Here is a 26,259-nt window from a genome sequence, read left to right as displayed (position 1 = left end):
GATGGCCGTAGATAGAGGCTGCTCATTCAGTCTTTAGGTTAAACACTTTGTCTAGACAGATATTCAAATGTGGTTGTTTGCACAAGAAACCAGCTGAAGCCAGATAGGTGAAAAGCTTAAACTTTTGAGGAACTTACATCACTAGGCTGACCTGATTTACAAAGCTGACCTGAAATAGCCTGAATTAGTCAAACTTTGAGCAGCTCTATGACCCCCAGAGCTGGTCCAGCTGGAGGTGTGTGCAACCCACGAAAAGCACACATATGTGTGTGTGTGTGTGTGTGTGTATATATATATATATAGTCTCTGCCTTTAGTTCCTGGCACAGAGCTCCCAGTTTCTTAGAATTTCCAGGGGGGTAGGAGCATTTTTTGATCTAATAAGATGACTTTTCCTGGCCTTCTGCATGGGGGCTGGTCACTAGACAAACCGAGCCATGATTAGAAGCTTGAAACTTTCAGTCCCACCCTCTCATCCTCTTTCATTTCCCTCCCTTTCTTTCTCCAGAAAAGGGAGAGGAGCTGGAGATTGAGTTAATAATTGATCATGACTACATGATGCAGCCTTCATAGCAATCCCTAAACTATGGGGTTTGCAGAGCTTCCAGGTTGGTGAACACGTGAAGGTGCTGGGAAGGTGGTAAACCAGAAAAGGCCATGGAAGGTCGGCACCCCTCCCGCATACCTTACCCTATGTACTTCTTTATCTGTCTCTATTATTTGTATTCTTTAGTAAATAATAAGCCAATAAATGTAAACAAGTGTTTCCCTGTGTTCTGTGAGCCTTCTTAGCGAATTATTGAACCCAAGGAAGGGTTGTGGGAACCCTGATTTGTAGCATCAGTCAGAAGTAAAGGTGATAACATGGGACTTAAGATTGGTGTCTTAGGCCGGGCACGGTGGCTCAAGCCTGTAATCCCAGCACTTTGGGAGGCCGAGACGGGCGGATCGCGAGGTCAGGAGATCGAGACCATCCTGGCTAACACGGTGAAACCCCGTCTCTACTAAAAATACAAAAACTAGCCGGGCGAGGTGGCGGGCGCCTGTAGTCCCAGCTACTAGGGAGGCTGAGGCAGGAGAATGGCGTAAACCCAGGAGGCAGAGCTTGCAGTGAGCTGAGATCCGGCCACTGCACTCCAGTCCGGGCGACAGAGCCAGACTCTACCTCAAAAAAAAAAAAAAAAAAAAAAGATTGGTGTCTGACGTGATGGGCAGCCTTGTGGGACTGAGTCCTTAACCTGTGGGGTCTGCACTAACTCTAGTTAGTGTCAGAACTGAACTGAATTGTAGGACACCCAGTTAGTGTTCACAGAAAATTGGAGAATGCCTTGGTGGGGAAAAACACACCTTCATTATTTCAGTGATCAGAAATGTTCTGTCGTGAGTGTGAAGAAATGCTAGTATAATTTATTTCACACATTTTGAAAATTCTAGCACATTTTCAAGAGTAAGAGAAAATTTTTTTCAATAGCATATTCATTGCTTTTTCTGTAAAAAGTAATCAACAATAGCCACACAGTCTTTATTACTGAATTAAATGAGAAATGCATATAGAAATTCTTAGGAAATTTCAAAGCTTGGTATAAGCAGAAGGATTTTATGTAATGTGGGTTCACAAGTTAATGGCTAACTCAAAATCAAGACTTTTTTACAATTGAATATCAACCCCTGCAAAATATACTTGAACTACCAAAAAAAAAAAAATCACACCAACAATTTTTGGCCAATAGACCAGCTATTGTGCTCTTTGGTAAACTCACTAAAACAGAGGGATTTATTGATATTCCTTCTTTGCTAAACAGAATATTCTGGGAACACAGGCAGAAAAGATAAATAAATATGTGTTCTGATAGAGGGGTTGAAACAAATGTGGAATTAAAGGCCATCAGAACAAAGTCAATAATGAGACAATGATGATTCCACATATGCCAGTTAAGCGTTTCAAGATGCATCAGATGCATTAACTATCACTGGCCAATTCACAAGACACTAATTCTGGGTACCTGCCAACCTAATTAGATATTTTTGTTTCTCCGAGAGATAATTACAACATGCTTATCATGTATTATATACACATTGAGACTAGGTTCATTTGAAAATATACTAATACATATCCTGGGGTTCATTGAACTTGGAGAACATTTTCCTCTTTAAATGAGGTACTTTCAGAACTCTACAAGGAAAGTTACAAAACACTGATGGAAGAAACAGAAGAGGACACAAATAGAAAGACATCCCATGCTCATGGATCAGAAGAATTAATATTATTAAAATGACCATACTGCCCAAAGCACTCTACAGATTCAATGTAATCTCTATCAAAATACTAACATCACTTCTCACAGAAACAGAAAAACAATGCTAAAATGTATACAGAACAACAACAGCAACAACAACAACAAAAATCCAGAATCGTCAAAACCATTCTGAACAAAAAGAACAAAGCTGGAGGCATTACACTATGTGCCTCAAAATATATTACAAGGCAATAGTAACTAAAACAGCGTGATATCGGTATAAAAACAGAGCATTGACCAATGGAATAGAATAGAGAGTTCAGAAATAAATCCACGAATTTACAGCCAACTGTTTTTTGACAACGGTGCCAAGAACATACATTGGGGAAAGAACACCCTCTTCAATAAATGGAGATGGGAAAATTGAATATCTATATGCAGATGAGTAAAATTGGGCCCCTCTCTCTTAGTACATGCAAAAATCAACTCAAAATAAATTAAACTTAAATGTAAGACTAAAAACTGCAAAACTACTAGAAGAAAACAGAGAGAAAACACATTAGGACATTGGTCTAGGCAAATATTTTATGGCTAAGAACTCAAAAGCACAATGAAAACAAAAACGGACAAATGAGACTATTTTAAATGAAAAAGCTTCTGCACAGCAAAGGAAACAGTCAATAGAGTGAAGAGTCAACCGGTTGAATCGGAGAAAACATTTGCAAATTATTCATCCAGCAAGGGACTAGCATCCAGAATATATAAGAAACTCAAACAACTCAACAATAAAAAACAAAAGCAAAACAAAACAAAAAACAAATAACCCCATTAAAAAGTAAGCAAAGGTCATCAATAAACATTTCTCAAAAGAAGACACAAATGGCCTACAGACACATGAAAAAATTGCTCAAATCACTAATCATCAGGGAAATGCAAATTAAAGCCATTATGAGATATTATCTTATTCCAGTTAAAATGGCTATTACTAAAAAGACAAAAAGTAACAGATGCTGGCAAGGATACAGAGAAAAGGAAATTCTTATACATTGTTGGTGGGAATGTAAGTTACTACAACCACTATGGAAAACAGTATGGCGTTTTCTCGAAAAACTAAAAATGGAACTACCGTACAATCCACTGGGCCCCTATCCAAAGGAAAAGTAATCTGTGTGGTAAAGGGATAGCTGCACTCACATGTTTATTGCAGCACAATTCAGAGAGGCCAAGAAATAGAATCAACCTAAGTGTACATCAGTGGATGAATGGATGAAGAAAATATGGTTTATATATACAATGGAATACTATTCAGCCATTAAAAAGAATAAAAGCATGTATTTTGCAGGAACATGAATCAAACTCGAGGTCATTATGTTAACTGCAATAAATCAGACACAGAAAGACAAATTTCACATGTACACTCACTCAACTAAAAAAGGTGACTTCATGGAGGCAGAGAGAAGAATGATAGATACCACATGCTGAGAAGAGTATGTGAATGGGAGTGGGGATGGAAAGATGGTCAACGGGTACAAACATACAGTTAGATGGAAGGTATATGTTCTAATGTTTCATAGCAGAGTCAGCTGACTATAGTTGGCAAGGAAGTATTGTCTATTTCAACGTAACTAGAAGAGGCCAAGCCCAGTGGCTCATGCCTATAATCCCAGCACTTTGGGAGGCTGAGGCAGACAGATTACTTGAACTCAAGAGTTCAAGACCAGCCTGGGCAACAAGGCAAAACCCCATCTCTACAAAATATACAAAAAGTACCATATGTGTTGGCATGCATCTGTCATCCCAGTAACTCAGGAGGCTGAGGCATGAGGATTGTTTGAATCTGGGAGGCCAAAAATCACACCACTACACTCTAGCCTGGGCTACAGTGTGAGACTCTGTCAAAAAAAAAAAAAAAAAGAGGAGCTAGAAGAGAGAACTTTTTTAAAATAGTGAAACAATTTTTTTTTTTTAATTTCCATAGTGTTTTGGGGAACAGGTGATATTTGGTTACATGAGTAAGTTCTTTATCAGTAAGTTGTGAGATTTTGGTGCATCCACCACCCAAGCAGCATGCATGGAACTCGATTTGTAGTCTTTTATCCCTCACTTCCTTCCCACCTTTTTCCCTAAGTCCCCAAAGTCTATTGTGTCATTCTTATGCCTTTGCATTCTCATAGTTTAGCTCCCACTTATGAGTGAGAACATACGATGTTTCATTTTCCATTCCTGAGTTACTTCACTTAAAATGATAGTCTTCAGTCAGGTGCGATGGCTCACACCTGTAATCCCAGAACTTTGGGAGGCCGAGGTGGGCGGATCACAAGGTCAGGAGCCTGACCAACATGTTGAAACCCCGTGTCTACTAAAAATCCAAAAATTAGCCAGGCATGGTGGTGTGCGCCTATAATCCCAGCTACTCGGGAGGCTGAGGCAGGAGAATCACTTGAACCGGGGAGGCAGAGGTTGCAGTGAGCCGACATTGCGCTACTGAACTCCAGCCTGGGAGACAGAGTGATACCCTGTCTTAAACAAACCAAAAAAAAGCCATGAAATTTTCTACCATGTTGAATGTGGCTTTTTCTTCATCAAGCATTCCATTGGTTGCAATAGACCTTTGACTAATTTTCAGAGATTCTATACAGTTATTTTAGCCTGACTCTAGGAGTTTGTTCTTGTTGTTGCTGTTGTTATTCTCTTAGTGTTTCTGGGGAAAACAAGGGCCTGAAGCTTACTAGTACACCATCGTGCTAACACTACTTCCTTACATTAATTTTAATAAACTCTTTATTTTAGAATAGCTTTGGATTTACAAAAAAAATGCAAAGAGAATTCACGTATATCAGTTTCAGTTTCTTGACATTCACAGAGGTTTGTTGGGATCTGGATACTAAAGAAAGTTATATGGAAAGACAGGAAAAATGGTCAGAGAAAGGGAAGCAAGCACAAAATGCTATAGCAATAAAAACCCCAAATTCTCAGTAACTTTGAATAGCAAAGGTTTATTTCTTGTTCAGGGTACAAGTCCAACCAGGTTAGCGCACGAATGCTATTCATCACTCATGAACACTCATGGTCCCAGACTGACAGCACAGCTATTACCTCACATGTTACTGGTCATCGTGACAAGAGGAAGTGAGGTAAAGGCTCTGCATCTTAAAGCTTTTTTTTGCCCACTTCACTGGCCAATAAAAGTCTCATGGCCAGGACTCACTTCAATGGGGGAAATTTTAATTCTACCGTGTGCCTGAAGTCAGAGAGCTAGAAATGTTAGAGCTGGAGCTACTGGTAATGACAAGGTCTAGGCTGTGTCCTTAGGAATGAACAGACCAGATTGGATGAAGGACAAAGCCACTGAAGGAGAGTAGGTCAAGAAAATGAGAGTTCAGAGTGTGAAACAGATTACCTACATGCGTCTTTAAATCATTCGAAATTAAGACAAGGGTAACGTTGGATAGAATAACAGAAAACCCAGAGTTAAAATTAATAAGAAATAAGATGGGTTACCCTAGGGGTCACTAAATGACTGTGACCATGAAGTCCATAGGGTCAGGATAGGATATTCAAAGCTGGAATGTTTTAGGGAGGGGGAAGAAGGGAGAATGGTCTGAGAGAAAAATGAGTACTAAGAAAGACATCCAGGCCATCTCCAGACTCACAAATCAAAGGGCTATAGGAGAGAAAATAGCCACCACTTAAAGGACTGCAGGAAAAACAGGGTCCTCAGAGGAAACCCAGGTTTCCTTAGAGCAAGAAAGTGAAGGATGTTCAGAGAAGAGGTGTAAAATATAAAAGATTTTGCTGCATGAGTTTCAGAGGACACAGTGCCAGGGTTGCATCTGTTATGGAGGAATGGGAGGTAGACATAAAAGAATGTGCTGAGCTATGTGGGCATTTAAGCAAAGGCGATGAGGGGTAACGTGGGAGTCTCAGGCCTCTGATGGAAACTGAAGTAAACACACATAATGGTCATCACAAGATTAGTCATGATGGACCTGAGAAAATAGCAATGGCAAAGCTGTAAATTAAGAAATATAGAGGAAAGTGTGTCATAGCTCCCTCTACAGAGGTGGGCAGTCGAAGTCCAAACACACACATCTCTCTTGATGCCTGTGGATGAAAGGAAGATGGTATGGGAGGCCAGGTCCTACACTGAGCAATCATGGAAAACGCTTTCTTCTCTGCCCACAGACTGGTCAGCTACAACTGGCCTGGCCTGAAGACAAGGCTAAAGAATTACAAAGGAAGCTGTATCCAAAGTGGACACCATTGCCTCTAACAGAAAGAAACTCAAATGTTACATTTAACAAAAAATATGTGACAATTTTTATATATAGTTCCATTAAAATGCTGTTGGGGTTTTGATATTTATGTGTTATAGTAGAAGTTCTTTTCTTACTCCCGCATTCTTTCCAGTGAAATAGAAATGTAAGGGCATCAGTGGAGGAGGAGAGAGATGGGACAAAACAGTTGATATTGAGTCTTTTTATCCATGAACATTGTATCACCCTCTGTCTATTTCACTCTTTTTTTCCAATAAGATTTAACAGTTTCTGTATAAAAGTCCTAAACACTTTTTGTTACATTTATTCCTAGATAATTTATATTTTGTTACTATTTCAAGTGTACCTTTTTGAAAATGACTTTTTGTTTTACTTACTGCTGGTTTATAAAAGTGCATTTGATTTTTGCATATTGTTCTCTATTCTAGCCACTTTGATAAACTCTCATTAATTCTGACAATATTTTTCTGTAAGTTCTCTTGAGTTTTCTACGTAGACAGTCATATCACCTGCAAATAATGACTTTTGTTCCTTCTGTTCCAAAGCTTATGTCTTCTATTAGGTTTTCTTTCTTCTTTTTTTTTTTTTTTTTTTTTTGAGGTGGAGTCTCACTCTGCTGCCCAGGCTGGAGTGCAGTGGCACGATCTTGGCTCACTACAACCTCTGCCTCCTGGGTTCAAAAGATTCTCCTGCCTCAGCCTCCTGAGGAGCTGGGACTATAGGTACATGCCACCATACCCAGCTAATTTTTGTATTTTTTAGTAGAGATGGGATTTCACTATGTTGGCCAGGCTGGTCTCGAACTCCTGACCTCCTGGTCCACCCTGCCTCAGCCTCCCAAAGTGCTGGGATTATAGGTGTGAGCCACTGCGCCCAGCCTTCTATTAGTTTTTCTTACCTAATTTTTCTGGCTAGGCCTTCAAACCATGCAGAATAGAGGCATTGACCCACGAGGTTTTAACTTCAACAATTGCGATTTTTTACTTCTATAAATTCAATTTCATTTTCTAGTCTACACAGCTGTTTTGTGTTCTGATTCATTATTTTTAATTTTCATCCCTTATTGAGTTCAATCATTCCTTATGTAGCCATTTTATACTCTGCATCAGAAAAATAAAACATGTGATGTCCTTGGGGGTCTTACACTAAAATTTATTTTACCTATTGGCTTTGCTTTATGGTGAGTTGTTTCCTTGTGCATTTGGTAAGTTTTTATTTTTTCAGAGGCAGGCTGTCGCTCTACTGCCCATACTGGAGTGCAGTGGCATGATCTTTTTTTTTTTTTTTTTTTTTTTTTTTTTTTTTTTTTTTTTTTGAGACACTGCAGTTTCAAACTTCTGGTCTCAAGTGATCCTCCCACCTCAGCCTCACAAAATGCTAGTATTGCAGGCATAAGCTGCCACATCTAGCCTGGTACTTTTTTTTGGTTATGAGCTCTTACTTAGTTGAATTTAATTTGTGGGGATCCTGAAAGCCTCACTGGGCATGCTTTACTCCAGAGGTATTCAAGAGACTCTACTTGGTTCCAGACCTCCCATTTGCCATGGACTTAACATGTACTCTGTTGACCATAACTGTGCAAAGTTTGCTTATCATGTTTGCTTATCATCCATCTTTTGGTTTCAAAGCACTGTTTTATTTACTTACTTTTTAAAATTAATCTTTTTGCTTTGAGATAATTGTAGATTCACATGCAGTTGTAAGAAATAATACAGAGACATCGCATGTAGCTTTTACCCAGGTGGTCCCAACGATAATGTCTTGCAAAACTACAGTACAACATCACAACTAAGATGCTGACATTGATACGGTCAGATATGAAATATTTCCAACATCACAAGAATCCTACAGATTGCCCTGGTATAGTCACACCCACTTCCCTTCCATCCTTATCCCCTCCTTTACCCTTAGCACTAATCTATTCTTCATTTCTACGATGTCATCATTTCAAGAATTTTATATAAAAGGAATCAGTCAGTATGTAATATTTGGAGATTGACTTTTTTCATTCAGTATACTTCTCTGGAGATTCATCCAAATTGCTGCAGGTATCCACGGTTTATTCTTTCTTAGTATTATTCCACAATATAGATATATCATGGTTTGTTTAACCATGATAAACAAACCATGTTATTTCCAGTTTGGGGCTGTTGCAAATAAAGCTGCTACATACATTCAGGTATAAATATGTATTGATCTGAGTAAATTCCCAGGAGTACAATTCCTGGGTTACAGGGTAATTGTACTCTGTAATTTTCCATCTGTGTATCGTCTTTAGTGAGATAGCTCTTCACATCTTTTGACCATTCTCAAATGGGATTGTTTAGTTTTGAGAGTTCTTTATGTATTCCAGATTCTTGTCCTTTAGCAGATATATGGCTTGCAAATATTTTCTCCCAGTGTTCAGCTCACCTTTTTATCCCCGTAATAAGGTCTTTTGCAGACCAAAAGTTTTTACTCTTGATTAAATACATGTTTTCATATTTCCTCTTAGGGATCATGCCTAGCCCTTTAGACTATTCAGACTAGCCCTTTAGAATGTCAAATTCACCATGCTCTGTTTTAATTCTTGAAGTAAGTTGAGCTCTGTCACTATTTATTGCACTTTATATTGTTGATTATGTGGACATCTTTCATTTTTTTTAAGAAATTGCCAAACTGTTTTCTGGAGTGACTGTACACTTCCACCAGTGATGTATGAGTAATCCAATTTCTTCTCATCCTCACCACCATTTTGTGTTGTCATTGTTTTTTATTTTAACCACTCTGATAGATGTGTAGTTATTCTTCATTTTGGTTTTAATTTGCATCTCCCTGATGGCTAATGCTGTTGAACATTTTTTCACGTGTACATTTTCCATCTGTGTATCCTCTTTAGTGAGATAGCTCTTCACATCTTTTGACCCTTCTCAAATGGGATTGTTTGGTTTTGAGAGTTCTTTATATATTCCAGATTCTTGTCTTTTATCAGATATACGGCTTGCAAATATTTTCTCCCAATCTTCAGCTCACCTTTTTATCCTCATAATAAGGATAAAAATATTGCAGAGCAAATGGTTTTACTCTTCATTAAACACATGTTTTCATATTTCCTCTTATGGATCATGCCTTTGGTGTCAAGCCTCAGAACTCTTTGCCTTGTCCTGCATCCTAAAGATTTTTCTCCTGTTTCCGAAAATTTCATAGTTTTATGTTGTATATTTAAGTTCATGATCCATGTTGAGTTAGTATCTTTTATAAGATGTGATGTGAGAACTCTGGTTTCTTGAAAATTTCCAAGACTCTCTCACAAGCCTAGCAATGGGTGAAAAATAATTTGGAAGGGGGCAATTTATCCAAAATCTAGCTACATTATAACATAAAATTTAGACTAGCCCTTTAGAATATCAAATTCACTGTACTGTATTTTAATTCTTGAAGTAAGTAAGTTGAGCTCTGTTACTGTTTAGCATCCAGACTAATAGTGTAGCTTTTACTCAGTTTGTATAATACACAGAGCAAGCTTGCTGACCCCTAAGGAAGCAGAAGATGTTCATGTCTGCTGGGGAAGGGAGGTTGGGAAAACTGGGGTTCTCCCTTGTATGTTTGCTTTCAGATTAGATGTGCCTTTTGCACTTTATATTGCTGATTATGTGGATACACTATAATACACTATTTGTATATACAAATACACTATAATATTTTGATTAAAGTAACTCTCATAAGATAAAATAGTGACTCAAAAGATTTCTACAAAAAAAAAATCCCTCTGGACTGAAAATAATATTAATACTGCAAGCATAAGAGAATAGCCTGATTGTACCAGAACTGGCACTTCAGCTCCTGTCCTGAGCTCTTACACAGCCCCGCTGTGAGTAAAACCAGTGACGGTCCAATCTGATTTGACAAGGGCTTAGCCAGAAATCTTCCAAATTTCCAAGAAAATGTTCTAAAATGCAGATTTATCTTCGCTATTATTACCAATAAATCCTGCCCTGTGTATATAATGTTTTTTGTAGTAGGCAATCATAGCTGTGCACGTAAATTTGATGAGGGAGGCATTCAGCTGCAAGGAACAGAAAACCCAACCACAGTGACTTAAAACAGAAGGAGATCATTTTCTTCTTGTAACAAGAAGCCTGGAGTTGGGCAGTCATGGGCGATTGTCAACTGCCTAAGGGAGTTATGAAGAACTCAGGCCCCTTCTGTCTTCTAACTCTGCTTTCTTTACCAGGTAGCATTTGTCTCCACAGTTGGAAGACTGCTGCTGCAGCACAGACTGGTGTTGCTATTAATAGATATCTCAGTTGCACTACAGACAGGAAGAAGGGCAAAGGGGAAGAACACTATGGTAAGTAAGATGCATTTCCACATTTCAAGCAGCTTTCTTTTTCGGCGAGTGTCCTCAATTATTTCCCAATTTTTATCTTCTTTCTCATGGGAACGAAAAACCCACGTCTCTGAGGATGTATGCCCCAGGCTACATGCCAGGAATTCTGGATCACCTTCTTTTTAAGAGTCATTAAAAACAACCCAGCTGTGCCTTGCAGTGGAAATCACTAGCTGCTGTTGTCATCATGTCAATTTGTCATTGTTAATAAGATAACATCGGTTTTATCATTCTTAATCTACCATAAAACTGTATGTCAACTCTCCTATCAGCAATGGAAACCTGTTAATAGATAGCATTGCCATTTAGTAATAGATTATGTGGTTGACATAATATGTCTGAGTTTCTTTGCGAGTGTTATATATGCTCTCTTCACTCAGGGCTGCTGCCTTTCTGAAATATCTCGAGGTGGTGTTTTCCTTGTACTGATGACTCCATGGTAATATGGAAGTGCCTTCCCAAAGGTAAGGCTACTACAGGGATTCCAGGGTGATTCTTGGACACACCTCTTTCTAGAAAAGAGAAAAATACAAATGTACTTTCTGGCAGGAAACCCTGATTTGTATGGTGTGTGTGTGTGTATGTGTGTGTGTGTAAACACAAATGTGAAATATAAATAGCTGTTCAAGAATGTGTACATACATAAATGTGCTGAGTATGAATCACAGCTCATATTCTCAAATATGCAGGAAATAGAATTTTCTTTGATTTCTTGAACCATTTAATTCCCACTTGGTTACTAAGTTGTTAAGAAATGTTGACCTCAGTCTTTATGAGCCTCTGCTGCACCACGATGGCCAGAGTTGTAAATGGTTTCAGAGTCCCATACAGGGACGAGGCATGGGGAGTTATAGGAAAATGCCTTCCTCGGCCACCTGTCCAGACAAGTTGCCATGGAGAATGTCCCCATCCTAGCACAACAGCTTCTTCAGGGCCAGATGCTGCCTCCCTTTCCTGAGTCATGTTCGGGATGTGAAATCGTCTCAGTTTTGCCCACATGACTACATGCCCCTCCCACCTCCTTCTCTGGGATCCTGCCACCTCCCAGCACCATCTTTCTTTCTATTCCTTTTTCTTTTCGAAGCCTGGGTAAATCTTTATATTGCCTGGAGAATGGAATATTCTGTGCTCTTCAGTTTCTGGCAAGACTTTCTGTCCATACATCAAATCCTTTTGCCTGCTCTGAAATTAGGCTGTTAGAGATGAAAGTAAAAAAGACTCATAGGTCATTTCTGCTTTTGATCCTGATACATCCCTCCCCTCACACAATGAAACAAGTACCAATGAGCCAAGTGATCTGATTGAAAATGGTAGGAAAAGCAGACATTCAGAGAGGAAAAGAATCAAAGGTTAATATGTAAAAAAATCCTCCTGCTGTATTTTCTACAGGTGTGTGTGTATGTATACACACATGTGTATATATGTTTATAATATAATATGTATAAATACATGCACACACATATACATATATGTATATGTATGTGTATATATAGTGTGTGTATATATGATGTGTGTGTACAGTATACTTGCCAAAGTTAATACCTACTGTAACAAAGACAATTTTTTAAAATTACGCACTATGTTTCTGTTAATACATCAATTCACTATTTTTTGCTTCTAATCAGAGAAATGGGGAAAATAAGGTATACTAAAGAAGTATGAATCTTGTTTCTTGCCCCCAAAAAGTCTTGATTGAATTGAAATTTAGGTGACATAAGTATACACATAAAAACAGACAGGAAATTACAACAATTTAGCACACAGAAGTGTACACAGATGTAATTCAAACAGCATATGGTAATGTTGAGCAGGGAGACTCATAATAATTAACATTTGTGAATTGCTTTTCATTTTACTCACATATATAATTTAATTTGATACTCATCATAGCCCTGAAAAGTGTGGTGTGGTTATTTTCTTCGTTTTACAGATGAAGAAAAAATGCAATGCCAGAATTAAGTAATTTTGTCAAATTTACACAATTAGCCAATGGAAATTAAAGTAAGGGTGGTTCTTATGAAAAGTTTGTCTGAGTATGGACTCCAAAAGGAAGATAAAAAATAAAGAAGCTATATACATGTAGTATACAGAGATGTATTTGCATCATTGAATGAGCAAGCTTGTCCAACCTGCCTTAGTTTGTTGTTGTTGTTCTGTTCTGTTTTGTTTTAGGCTTTTAGCAGCCCAAAGCCTTGGTTTTTAGTTTCTGCCTCTAGTGATAGGTGGAAAAGAGGGATGAGGAAGGGGCTTTACTGGCCAACCAGAAACAGTAACTAAGAACCCATGACTGTATTCTCTCCCTTGGTCACCCCTGCGAAGCTCTATACTGAATTGCTCTATACTGAATTGCTTTAAATGGTGACTCTAAATTCAACTTAATCAGAAACTCTAATGACTCTAAATTCAACTTAACCAGAATCTCTAGAGGTGAGCCACAGGCATGGGTATGTTTTAAAGCTCCTTAGGTGGTCCTAATCAGCAGCCAGAGCTGAGACCACTGGGTTTTGTAGCTGCTGCTCTATAAATAGGTACTATCTTGTATGTTTTAAAACTTTTTTAAAAATGTCCTTATGCTGTAAGTGCCCTTTTTCAACTTTCTTCGTGGCTCAGGATTAGACCTAATATTTTGATTTATTAAAACTGGTAGGAGCAATTAATTTATTTTAATGGCTGCACGACATTCTGCTATAATCTCTTTATCCTCCTACTAATGCAAAGTTTATCTTCTATTCCTGTACTTCTTGTCTTCATGATCTCCCTGTGCTAACTTTACCAAATTGGGAAAAACTAAAAAGTCCAGTAACACTAAGTGTGGTAGGAATGTGGGAAAATGTAATCTCTTGCACAAAGCTAATGTGAGTGTAATTCTGTACATCTGCTTGGGAGTCAATCAGTCGTAATACTTAGTGTTGACAAATGATCAGATCATTTTGTATTTTGGCAAAGAAACTGTCAAAACCCCTTTTATTTGGTTCTAGTTTTCTGTGGACAGTAAACAGCTCATTATTCTAATCATCTGTACTTTTAGGGGAACAGAGACACCAGGGGGCTGGAAAAAATTTAGAATATGAAAAAATGTTTTAGTTAGTTCATTATGTGTTAGGTTATACCTGAAATTATTAATAGAAAGTAAAATTACTGCTCTCTAACTATGTCCTATACTAGTGATGCTTTCTGGCTTTCCAAAGCTATTTAAGACATGTTTTATTGAAGTGAAGTAGCTCTTAATGCATAACCTCTTCAATGTGCACCTCTTCTTTGCTCCACTAGAATCGCTTTCCAGCCACATTCTAGTAAATGGTACTAGGCTGAAACACTGGGCTCCATATTTTTTCATAATATTTCCCTAATTTCAAAGGAATCCATTTCTCTATAAAAACAGGAAGGGAGAGAGGGAGAGAGGCAGGGAGGGAAGGAGGGAAGAAAGAAATTTAGAAGCTTCTGCCTGAAAACACTCTCCAGACCAAGAGGTGGGGCAAAAAAGTCCGAGCAATGCATGGCAGTCTCTCTGAACTGAAGAGATACATTAAAGTTCAGGGATCCCAAGGTAGCTAGAATTTGTGTGATAAAATTCAGAAAAGTGATAGCTGTGCTGAGAAATCTGCATAGAAATTCCATAAGTTTACAGAGGGGAACCTCCACAAGGCCAAACAAATAATTGCTAAGGAACAATAAGATCAACAATTCCTAGAACTTACAGAGGAGCAATAGACATTTGTGTTCCAATAATGCAGAGCGGAGGAATTTCAAATAGCTGAGGCATTCAGTAGAATCTCCAGAAGGGGTAGTGAGACAGCTTATCTAGCCCTAGGCTAAAGGCTTTTGTAGACCTGCCCTAATAACGTGTAAAAGCAATCCTCCAAAGGATCAAGCTGATTTGCAAATAACTTAACTGCCTGACACAACAAAGCTCAGTGCTGTGTACAGGAAGACAATAAAATCCACACACTCAGCAATCTAGTAACACAATGGTCAGCATCCAGTAAAAACTTACTAGACGTGAAGTAGCAAATGAGACCCATAACCTGGAGTGGAAAATCAGTCAATAGAATCAAAACCACAATCAACATCAATTGTGGAATGAACAAAGACATTAAAACAACTTTCATAAATATGTTCAAGGATTTAAAATAAAACAACTTAATGTGTAGAGAAGAAGGATATATAAAAAAGAACCAAATGGAACTCCTATAGATAAAAAATATAGTATCTGAAAAAAAATCACTAGATTGGCTTGACAACAACAGTTTAGACACTACAAAAGAAAAGATTAATGAACTTGAAGAAATAACAATAGGAATTATTCAAAATAAAGTAAATAGAGAAAAAAAACTGAATCAAATTAACAGAGCCTCAAAGACTTCTAGGATAACAGCAGGTTGTTTAAATGTGTAATTAAATCCTAGAAAGAGGGAAGGCAACACATATTTAAAGATAAAGTGGTTGACCACTTTCCAAATTTGGTGAAAATTATAAACTCACAGATTTAAGAAATTCAATGAACCCCCAGCAAGAATATACTCAGAAGCATGCCCTACAGTCTGTGGCTGTAGCACCACTTTGCATCATATGCTCCACCTGACCAGCTGTGTAGAGCTGGAACCCAGAGACCTGGCTAGGCTCATGGTCTTGGGAGTCAGTATGGGGGACTAGTAACAAAATTCACCATCAGGAGATCAGAAATCTAGAAACTGGGACAATGTCAAGTTGAAGACTAAAGTGTTCAAAAACTAGTATCAGGAGTGGAGAAGGATTAGGTCATTGGGAGGTGAAGCTGAATTTCCTGAGTCGGATGTGTTTGTTAATTTCTCATTGGACTGAACACTTGTTGTGGCAGTTTTGGGTCACAGTCCTAAGGGTCTTCTCGACTTTGAACAGGTGCAAGACTGAACAGTGTTCTCTGTGACTCAGTTCAAGATTTCCCTTTCAATTTTCTTTCCTCAATAAGCCAACAAGGCCCTCCTCTCTTTATACACCATAATGGTAAAATCAGCTCTATACTCATCAACTGCGGGTAAACTTTACTATGCCTGATCTTGGGCCCCTGACTTATTCACAGAACTTCTGAGAACTGTGACACCAACTAACAAATCACCTCTAAGAAGGAAATTCTCCCTAAGGGTGTTTCATGCCTGGAAGTTCTTGGAAAGAGAAAAAGAATGTTCTTTACATTTAGAACACATTAAGGCACTTGAAAGAGAGAGGACGTTACATCTTGTGTGAATGGTTGATGAGTAGCTAAATTTTTTTTTTTTTTTTTTTTTTTTTTGAGATGGAGTCTCGCTCTGTCACCCAGGCTGGAGTGCAGTGGCGCGATCTCAGCTCACTGCAAGCTCTGCCCCCTGGGTTTATGCCATTCTCCTGCCTCAGCCTCCTGTGTGGCTGGGACTACAGGTGCCCGCCACTAAGCCCAGCTAACTTTTTTTTTGTATTTTTAGTAGAGATGGGGTTTCAACGTGTTAGCCAGGATGGTCTCGATCTCCTGACCTAGTGATCTGCCCATCTTGGCCTCCCAGAGTGCTGGGATTACAGGCGTGAGCCACCATGCCTGGCTGAGTAGCTAATTTTTGGACAGCCACAGGGAAAATGCCAGGAAAGTTAACATTTGCCTAGTGTCTATATTAGCACTTAGAAGCTTGCCTTTTTCCATTTCTCTGTAAAAACATGAAATAAACACATAAGCAAAATAAAATAAAAATCATCTATAAAATCATCTCCCTAAAATAATTACTATTAACATTTTGGTTTCTATCTTGGAAGAACAATTTTGGGGGAAACAATATATAATTAAATTTGGATTCTAATGTATAGACATTTGCAAACTAATTTTCTTCAGTGATAAAAATTTTCCTCATTCATTGAATGCGTATTATTTATTTTCTTTCACAAAATTGGGATTATGCGTGACATGCTCTTTTTTGTCACTATTTTTTCTCTTAATCTACCATAAATATTTCTCCATGTGATTCATTCTTTCACCCATTTCCTCAAAAAATCAATACATACTGTGAGCTAATTTTACCTGTCTTTATAATGGTTATATCTATTTTTTCTGTCTAATTTTTCTTATTCTTTTTTCTTGTTATTAATTATAATGATGGGCATCTTTGTCTTGTTCACGGCTTTAAAGAGAATGCCACAACATTTGACTGATAAATATGATGTTGGCTGCCAGTCTAAGATAATCTTTGTCATGCTAGTTGTCTTTTTATTTCCAGTTTGATAGGAGGTTTACTTGCTTGTGTATTTATTATTTATTTTTAAGTAATGAATGGGTGTAGGATTCCATCAAATTATTTGTTGGCACCTACTGGGAGCTGGGGCAAGGATAAACACAGAACTTAAGAAGACCAGTTGAGGAGCTATTTAATTGTCTCATTGTCCATAGCAGAGGAACCAGGGCTAAGACACCAGATGTGGAAGAGAAAAGAAGAGGAGGTCTGCCACCTTTGCAGCAAAGGGAGATAAAAGAGAAGGTAGAGATGGCTGGGAGATTTAGAGCCTGGCTTCTTGGGAGGCTGACCCCAAGTTCAATGGGAAAGATAATGTGTTCAGCTGTTTGTTGAGCTGGAGGTAATTGAGACATTCACACGGAGGTATCCAGCTGACAGATGAAACTCGGTCCTCAATAACAAGAAAGAAGGAAAGTTAGATTCACAAATGTACTGCATAGAGGCATATCAGGGTCCCAAGAGGACATGAGATGACCAAGGAGAGAGCACATAGGGCAAAAAACACCAAATTTGAGGAAGGTGGAACTTTTAAGGGGCTCTTGGTAACCCCTTGGTAGTTAGCGTGTTTATTTTCTGAATGCCTAAGTGCCATTTAACAGGCAGAGGGGTAGAAAAAAGTCTTGGTTTGGGGACTAGGGGTACGGGGATCTGAAATAGAAAGCAAGTCTTTCTCATAGATAAGACAGATTGGTAAAGACCTACATAAAGTAGGAAGGGGAGAGAGACTGTACTCAGGAGTCTGTAAGAGTGACCCTGATCTATCAAGCGGGCAGCGAGGTCTTTGGCTGAAAGAAGGGGATAGGACAAAGTTTAAGGTGTGGAAGAAGTAAGAACAGGAACAGTTGTGGTAAGAGGTTTGCAGGAAATTGGGAATGAAATGAAAGATTGTTGCCTCTGAAATGTCAACATTGCATAAAGGTGTTGGAGGTTCAATCAGTTTCCACCTCTTAACTTTCTCCAGAAGGGCTCAGCAATTTGGGATTCAGAGAAGAAAGAAAGAATGAGGAGCCAGGATGTCACACAATTTTCACAATCACCCTATCAGTAAGATACATTACTGGCCCCATTTTGTAAAGGAGAGAATTGTCCAAGATCACGGGGCAAGTAAGTAAAGCAGTCTAGATTCAGACACCGTGTCTAGGATGGCAAAGCACACCTTAATCCCAGCTTGCTCACTCTCCCATGCCTCATCCTGTGTTCTCTATGGCCAGCCCCTTTTACATGTGGTTTCTTATTTAATCCTCAGAACAACCTTGCCAGATGGGTAGTGTGCCCTCATTTCATGACAGATGGCAAAAGAGGGATTTAAACCCAGTTCTCTTTCACCCCCAGAGCCTATGTTAGTGCCTTTACCTAGCTTCCTTCCTACTGTTTTGATCACTGTGTGTGGATTCTTAGGACTTCCCTTGGCTAGATTAGGTTTATACACAGTACAGTATTCTGGACCAGGCTTACAAACAAATCTTCATTTTGTTGGAACTAAAATGATGCTAATAGCTTTATCCTGATATTCTTGCTTATTATCTTTGTTTACATCCAAAACCCACTCATATTGGGAGACTTGAAATCCTTATACCTTGAACTCCCTTCCCCCAAAAATAAACAGTTTTGAACTTCCTCCTCCCATACCATTATAAAATTTTCCTAGTTTTCCCTTATAAGCTTGTTATTCACTACCAACAAAATCCTAGTGTCAACTGCAAACTGGAAGATGTAAGCCAGTATAATTAAAACTCACAGGCAACTGCCTTTGAGGAAGAAGATCCCAGGAGTAATAAGTTCCCAGCTGTGTGTTTCCTCTGGGTACAAATTAAAGAGCCCATGAACACCTCCAGGGTTTCCCAGCACAGTAGGTTCACTGAAGAGTTTGAAGGCCCTTTTGGTTGATGTCACAAGTGGCTAGTGAGCCCAGCCTCTTGCTCTTTAAGTAACTTAAAAGATTGAATAGCGTTGGGCAGAGAGCACCAAGGACCCTAAGAAACTGGGCACAGCAACTGTAAGAGTGGAAGGTGAGTCTTGCATCTCTAAGGTCAAGTAGACATCAAACAAGAATTTTTTTTTTTTTTTTTTTTTTTTTGAGACGGAGTCTTGCTCTGTTGCCCAGGCTGGAGTGCAGTGGCCGGATCTCAGCTCACTGCAAGCTCTGCCTCCCAAGTTTACGCCATTCTCCTGCCTCAGCCTCCCGAGTAGCTGGGACTACAGGCACCCGCCACCAAGCCCGGCTAGTTTTTTGTATTTTTTTTTTTAGTAGAGACGGGGTTTCACTGTGTTAGCCAGGATGGTCTCGATCTCCTGACCTCATGATCCGCCCGTCTCGGCCTCCCAAAGTGCTGGGATTACAGGCTTGAGCCACTGCGCCCGGCCAAACAAGAATTTTATAATGGACGATCGCCTCACAAAACTAATAATCTCGACCTATATGAGTTAGTCAAGAGTAGGATCAAATGCATATACAGAAAACCTATCTATCAGTGGCTTTAAACAACATAGGGGTTTCATGGTTGTTTGTTTCGTGTCTCACATAAAAGAAGCCCAAAGGTAGGCAATGTATGGCTAACATGCTGGCTCCATGATGTCATGGAGACTCTGGCTTTGTCTAGCTTTCTGTTTCCTGCTCAGGGCATCCATCCTTGGCTGTAGAATGGCTGCTGCAGCTGTAGTCAGTGTTCCAGGCTGCAAGAAGGAAGGATAGACACAGTGACTTCTGTTAAATCTCTTCAGTCACCCTATTTACAAGGGCGACGGGGAGGTGTAGTTTTCTCCTGGGTTCATTGTTGCCTTTCATAGACTCAGATCTCTTATTGAGGAAGAAAGGAGAAATGGCAGTCAGGCAGTCACTGCCTGTCACTGCCCCAGAAAGAATAGAATGAGCTACATAAACTTATAGCCAGCTTTTGAAGACCAGTCAGTTTAGACTGTGTAAATGCTTATTTTTGTTTATTTGGGCTCTGAGAGGCAGTGCAGACCTCTTCCTCACTACATGTGGCCACCATAGCAGGCATCACCACTACCCCCAACGATCCTGACCAGTTGGCAGATGTCCAATGACATTGAGTTTGGCTCCCTGGTGTACCATCTCTTTCTATTTGTGTCTGCCGTTTGCATCTTGCGAAGTATGTGAGCTTAATCCTAGATCCCAGCAGGTGGTTCTCTTCACATTTTAGAGCATTATGTTCATTGATACTGATACCCAGGAAGGAGAACTCTGATAATATTCCCATTCTCTCTTGTGTACCATTTACTAGCAACACCTTCACCACTGTCTTAGTCCATTCTTGCTACTACAACAAAATACCTTAGACTGGGTAATATATAAGTAATAAAAATTTATTACAGTTCTGGAGTCTGGGAAGTCCAAGATCAAGGTGCTGACAGATTCAGTGTCTGGTGAAGACTTACTTTCTGCTTCATAGATGGCACCTTTTGCTGTGTCTTCACATGGTGGAAGAGAAAAAAAGGACAAACTGGCTCCCTTAAGCCGTTTTATATGGGCATTAATGCCATCCCTGAGGGCAGAGCCTTCATGGCCTAATTACCTCCTAAAGGCCTCGCTTCCTAGCATATTGCACTAGGCGTTAAGTTTAAACTGAAATTTTGAAGGAACACAGACATTCAAACCATAGCAACCACCAAACAATCAAACACTACTATGTGCCAGGCACTGTTCTTGGTGTGGAGTCAACAAAGATGAAGAGCAGTTCTCTTCTTGAGAGTTCAGAGACTAGTGGAGACAGGAAGGTAAACAATTACAGTATGGTATGGCAGGTGCTCCAGTAGAGATTTGAAGAGAGCCCGGGAACACTGAGGAAGTCATCAACCGCATCCTGGTGGATCCCGAGCTCTAGGAAACATAGGAGCACCCGGCCACCTGGGCATCTGGGCAGTCTATAAAAATTCAGCTTCCCAGACATTGTCCCAGGAGTTCCAACATTACATATTCAAATTCCAGCATCTACAGATGTGTCTTAGGAATCGACTCTCTTTTCACACAAAAAGTCCCAGGTAATGCTGGCACAGAAGTGGACCCCACTTTGAAAAGTTCTGCTCTAAGGGTTTGGAAGGTAGGAACGGATATGCTGGAGAAAGAAGGCTCAGAGAAAATGATTTGTGAGTTAACAGGGGTGTCATTCTACACAGAGGAGGGACAGCTTGGGCACTCAAGCAAGGCAGGGTGTGGTTTGTCTGAGAAGAACAAGGCACAGGGACCAGAGCATGAGCCAGGGGCTTGTGGAGGTGGCAGAGTCACAGAGGACGAGGCCAGACTGTATTCATAGCACCTCATGCTGCAAAAGCTGTACAATTTTCCTTGTACAAGGCTATAAGTTGGGGACGCAGGAGTCTGAGCTCTGAGTTTCCCAGGGAAGGGCTGACAAAAAAAACCAGGGTGCACTTGACCTAGGCGAGTCTGACCCTGAGGCCATGCTGGCTCCTGTGCCCTGCCTTTTGTTCCCTCCTGGCCTCTGCTTCAGCCTTGCCTGCCCACCACTCTGCCTTCTGCTCCTCTGAGAGGTGTTGTATTCTGTTGCAGGTCCCTGGCTTAGAGACCCTTTCATTTCTGTCTGTGTTCATTACAGGCCAATTAGCTGCTTCTCCATGAAGATAAGGACCACCCTCTCCGTGGAACCAAGGAAAGGCATTTGCTCTCAGCCCGGGCAGCACTTACGCATCACTCTGTTCTACCTGTCTCATCACTGGGTGGGCAGCCTGGGCCAGCATGACTCCAACTAGGTGTACATTTACCTGGGGGACCTGAAGACTTTCCCCATGATACTCAGGTAAGGATAGTTATAGGGGAATCAACGTCCAGTGGTATTATTTCCAATATTAATCTGCTTGAAAATGAGCTATGTTCAGAATGTACATTTTCTCACTTCAGAGAAAAAGATATATCCCTTATCCATCCCAAATCTTGCTTTGGTGCTTTGCTGCAGGAGGGAGTTTAAAGCAATGAGATAAACTTGGTGATAAATCAAGGCCCTTGAGCTCACAAGGCTTTCTGCCTTCTCCTGTCTTATACATATTTCTGCAAGAGAGAAAGCATATTGGCCCATGAGGGCTCATAATTCAGAATATCTAAGTCATGTAGGGCTGCGATGCCAATCCATTTAAATAAATGTAACTGGAATTTTTTGCAGGATGAGTGGATTTTTCAAAATACAGTAAACCAAACACACAAACATTTCACCTGATATCTTTCTGATATGTCATGCTTTAATCAATAAACTAATGAAATTGTTTTAAATAATATAAAATATGTATGCCAATAATAATCAATTCTCATCTTATTTTACCATATAAAATATTTAATGTTTTCTATTTCCTGTTAATAAGAAGTAAACTTGTTTAAACCTATGATGATGAACATGTTAGATGTCAATTTTAAAACATCTGAAGGAGTATATAGATTTTCAAATTTTTTTAACGAGGTTCACATTAAAAGGACATTTCAGTACAATGAGGTAGGACACTGGCCATCAAGGATCACAATTGCTTTTAATTTAAATCAACCTATGTTAACTTTTTACTCTGTGCCAGACACAGTAGGCATCTTTAAGATAAGCACCTGTCTGTGTCCAGTAAAATATCTGGTCTCCTGGTGATGGGTTTCCTGGTCTCAAAGAGCTCCACCATCAGCCTCCTATACTGAAAGATACACACGTCACACAACAGGACCAGAAGTTCCAACTTGCACAGAAAGTCACCCCAAAAAGGCAACACCCCTAGTCATGCATTTTAGGCCTCATGTTCTCTGGTGTCCAAGAGCAACACGAGATAGGCCAAAGTGCCAAGCGGTGCCTTGCAGCCCCATGGCTGCCAGTGTGCAGTGTGTGTTCCCCTGAGAGTAGACCAGTGATCCAGAGAGTCAGGGTACAACAGGACCCATGTCAAGTTCATGGATCATGGACTATGCGTGTTTACTGGGAGTGTGTGCTCAAGTGTGTCATCCCAAAAGGGGTGAGAGTTCCACAAAGTGTGGATTTACGCCATGAGCCAGGCATGAGGTCAACGTGGACATCATCCACAAAGCTACCTCAAAGGAAGCCGGACTTGGAACAATGGACAGGATGTAGACAATCAGAGAGAGGCAGGAAACTTGCCCAATCATAATGAGTCAGACATTTATCGAACAGCTGGTCTGTGCTCAGCTCTGCTCAGGGCTCTTAGGAGCTGGGGAAGGTGGATACAGATTTGATAAGGGAGGCCAGACTTGGGGAAAATTCAGGTCATGCTGCAAGATGGCATGTGTTAAGGCCTGCATCCGTGGTGCAGGGAGTGCCCTAGGAATTTGGAAGCGGGAGAACTCAGGGGAGCTCATATGGGTCAGAGATCAGGGGTCGGGGCAACCTTGTACAGGATAAATAACTGAGTGGGGGCTAGAAAAGCTAAGTGGGATGTGGATGGGAAGAGGGAAGGGCTTCTCAGGTAGAGAAAGCAGCAGGAGCATAGCCTTAGGGGTAGAAATGACAAAACAGAATGGATGTGGAGTATTAAAAGGCAGTGCCAGCTGGATGTTAAGAGGAGTCATTCCTTCGACCAGTAACAACTCATGGAGTCCCTCCTTACAGGCACTGCAGACACACAGTGGGGAAGCTGGCTCAGCTCTGACCCTCACAGGGAGCTCACAGAAGCGGACAAGACATTAAATGAGAATTGGGATTGTGAAGAGGGCTGGGAAGAGGAGGTGCAGAACATTGTGAAGTTTCTAATGGGGTCCAACCTGGTATGGGAAACAGGAAGAGTCGGGGGCCACAGAGGCAACCCTGGTGGGGTCAAGAGAGGATTTGGAAAGTTGGATTCAGGAGAGGGTTTGGAAAGTAGGTTTATGGCAGACAGGGTAAGGTCTCAAAAGACAAGGAGAGGCAACTGCTGTTTGTTCCCCATGCATTTCACATGGTGGAGCATGAAGCCATCTCATGTAGGGAAATGACGTATTGGTGGTGAGGCCCCGGGAAGATCCGTGTCATGGCCATTTGCAGGCTGGATTTGGACAGAAAGGAAGTGGAAGCAAGGCAGCCAGTTAGGGAGATGCTGAGAGAACCTAAGAGGGGCATTATGCATCCTGCACAGCTGGGCCCGGGTCCCAGAAGGAGGACAAATGCATTCGTGCGGTTGATTTCCTGTGTCTTACCCCACAGCTGCCAGAGGCTACCTAGGTGTCACTGCTGACATTCTTCCAAGGGAGAGCTTTGGGCTTCCGCAGGGAGAAAATGCCTGTGTAAGTTTTAATAGAAAGCAAATATGAGATGACGCTATCATTTTTAAAGTACACTTGCATTTTCCACATATTCATTTCAAGCTAATACCAGCTTTTTCTCTTTCTGTTCTCCTTGCCCTCTTTTTAACATTTTTAATGTTCTTCTGTGAGTTTGATTATTACATTCAAACTACTTACAACAAACCCTAAAACTACAACCAGAGCTGTTCAGATCCTGCCCCATTAGGGAAGGGAGGCCCAGCAGCACAGAGAGGAAATGAAGAGACGGGGTCAGTCCTTAGACTGCCTGGTGATCAGACAGCAACCCCAGGCTGTTTGCTCATATTTATTTCTGTCAGGCCTTTAGAAAACACATGTGTTTTTAGGTAGCTGTTTCCAGGGCTCTCGGTTACAGGGAACATCTGGGATGTGTGAATAAGTCATCTTCAGCAAAACAAAGTACAGCTCCAGTAAGGCCCTATGTGCAAAAAGCCAGCAGCTGTCAGTTGCCTGCCAGTTGGCTGCTCCGTGCGGAGACTCCAGCCCATTCACCAAGGTCTCGCTGAGAAGCCTGTGCTGGGCAGCAGACGCCTTGTGCTCTGAAGGATTTGTTCCTACATGACTTGGAAACAGTTTGTCCCCGTTAGCTCAGTCGGTCTGTGTCTGGTGCCAAGAAGGCTGAGGTTGCAGGTTTGATCCGGGAATGGGTCAATTAGCTTTGCACAGAGGAAAACTTTGTTCCTCTTCACTGACTGCACCCCAGCCTAGCCGGCATCCGCCAAGTAGGAGCCAGAGACAATAGCCGTGTTCTTCCTGGGAAAACCAACAGTGAGTTCATCCACTCTGCACCGTGGGTCGGAAATGTCCTCCTTGCCCACTAAGAACATTTTGTTGTATTTGCAAACACATCATCTGTAATGCTTTCAGTCCCCCTCCTGGGAGCCACACTGTGAAAATGAAATGCAGTCTCCTTGACGCTTTAGGAAAGCAGCAAGAATCCCTGGGTTGATCAAAGCCTTGGACACTGGAGGAGCCTAGATTTGCTTGCAGGTTTTATGGGAGATAACCAGTATTTGATATGAAGACATATTTGGGGCCAAGGGAGATTTGGTGTAAATCATTTTAATCAGAGGCTCAAGAAACCTGAACTGGGTCTGACCCCACCTGCCTCCCCATGTGAACAGAAGCAAACAGCAACGGCTGCTACAAATGAAGGTCTTGAATAGCAGATGTTAAAAGCAAGCGCGACTTAGCGATCTCAGAAATACTCGTGGCTATTGAAGTGGCATTTCTCATCCTCTTACCACAAGATTTGACAAGCGACTTGATGCCCTTCATTGTAGTCATTCTCTTTTCTTTTTTAGAAGTTTCAAAATGTGTGTGCAATATGCAGTCATGATAGATAACTTTCAAATGGTTCTCTGTCTACCTACAGGAAAGAGAAGATATTAAATTGTTTCAGAGACGGATGGTCTGGCGTCGTCTTTGTTTTGGCTCAGAGTAAGACACAGCCAGTGAGTTCCCGCCTGAGGTGATGTATGTGAGTGTCACGCAGGGCATATGTCCATACTTAAGCCATGATCACCCTTCCCTTAAAGATCCTCTTAGTTGCTACAGCTAAAGCTACGCCCCCAAATGCTGTCAGGCTACAGTTTTAGTTGTGTATGGCATCAACGATAATAAATGTGCACTTGTGTTACTTGTTTTACCTGTAATTCTTCCAATGACGTTTCCTATTCTCCAAAATTGATACCTAGCTTTCACCTATCTCATGAAAATAAATCTTGCTGGATTCAATCCTGAGCGTTCAGGAGAAGAGTAGGAAGGACAAAGGGACAAATAAAACACAAAAGCAGGAAAGTTTTTTAAAAAAATAGTCCATGGCAATCATTAGCATGCCATCTTCATTACTCAGAGAATTTCCAGATGATTGGATGCTCATTTTGGCA

General features: G+C 40.6%; 1 long non-coding RNA gene across 1 annotated transcript; it reads left to right on the top strand.

The window, feature by feature from the left end:
• Nucleotides 1-11,269: 11,269 nt before the first annotated feature.
• LOC115896804 lies at nucleotides 11,270-25,969 on the top strand. Its single transcript, XR_004056683.1, has 3 exons — nucleotides 11,270-11,346; nucleotides 21,690-21,890; nucleotides 25,746-25,969. It is a non-coding gene; the product is annotated as an uncharacterized LOC115896804 (long non-coding RNA).
• Nucleotides 25,970-26,259: the final 290 nt, after the last annotated feature.

The sequence above is a fragment of the Rhinopithecus roxellana genome, chromosome 4, assembly GCF_007565055.1.
Source record: "Rhinopithecus roxellana isolate Shanxi Qingling chromosome 4, ASM756505v1, whole genome shotgun sequence".
Taxonomy (NCBI): domain Eukaryota; kingdom Metazoa; phylum Chordata; class Mammalia; order Primates; family Cercopithecidae; genus Rhinopithecus; species Rhinopithecus roxellana.
The sequence above is the reverse complement of the archived record's forward strand: the minus strand, read 5'-3'. Positions and strand labels throughout refer to the sequence as shown.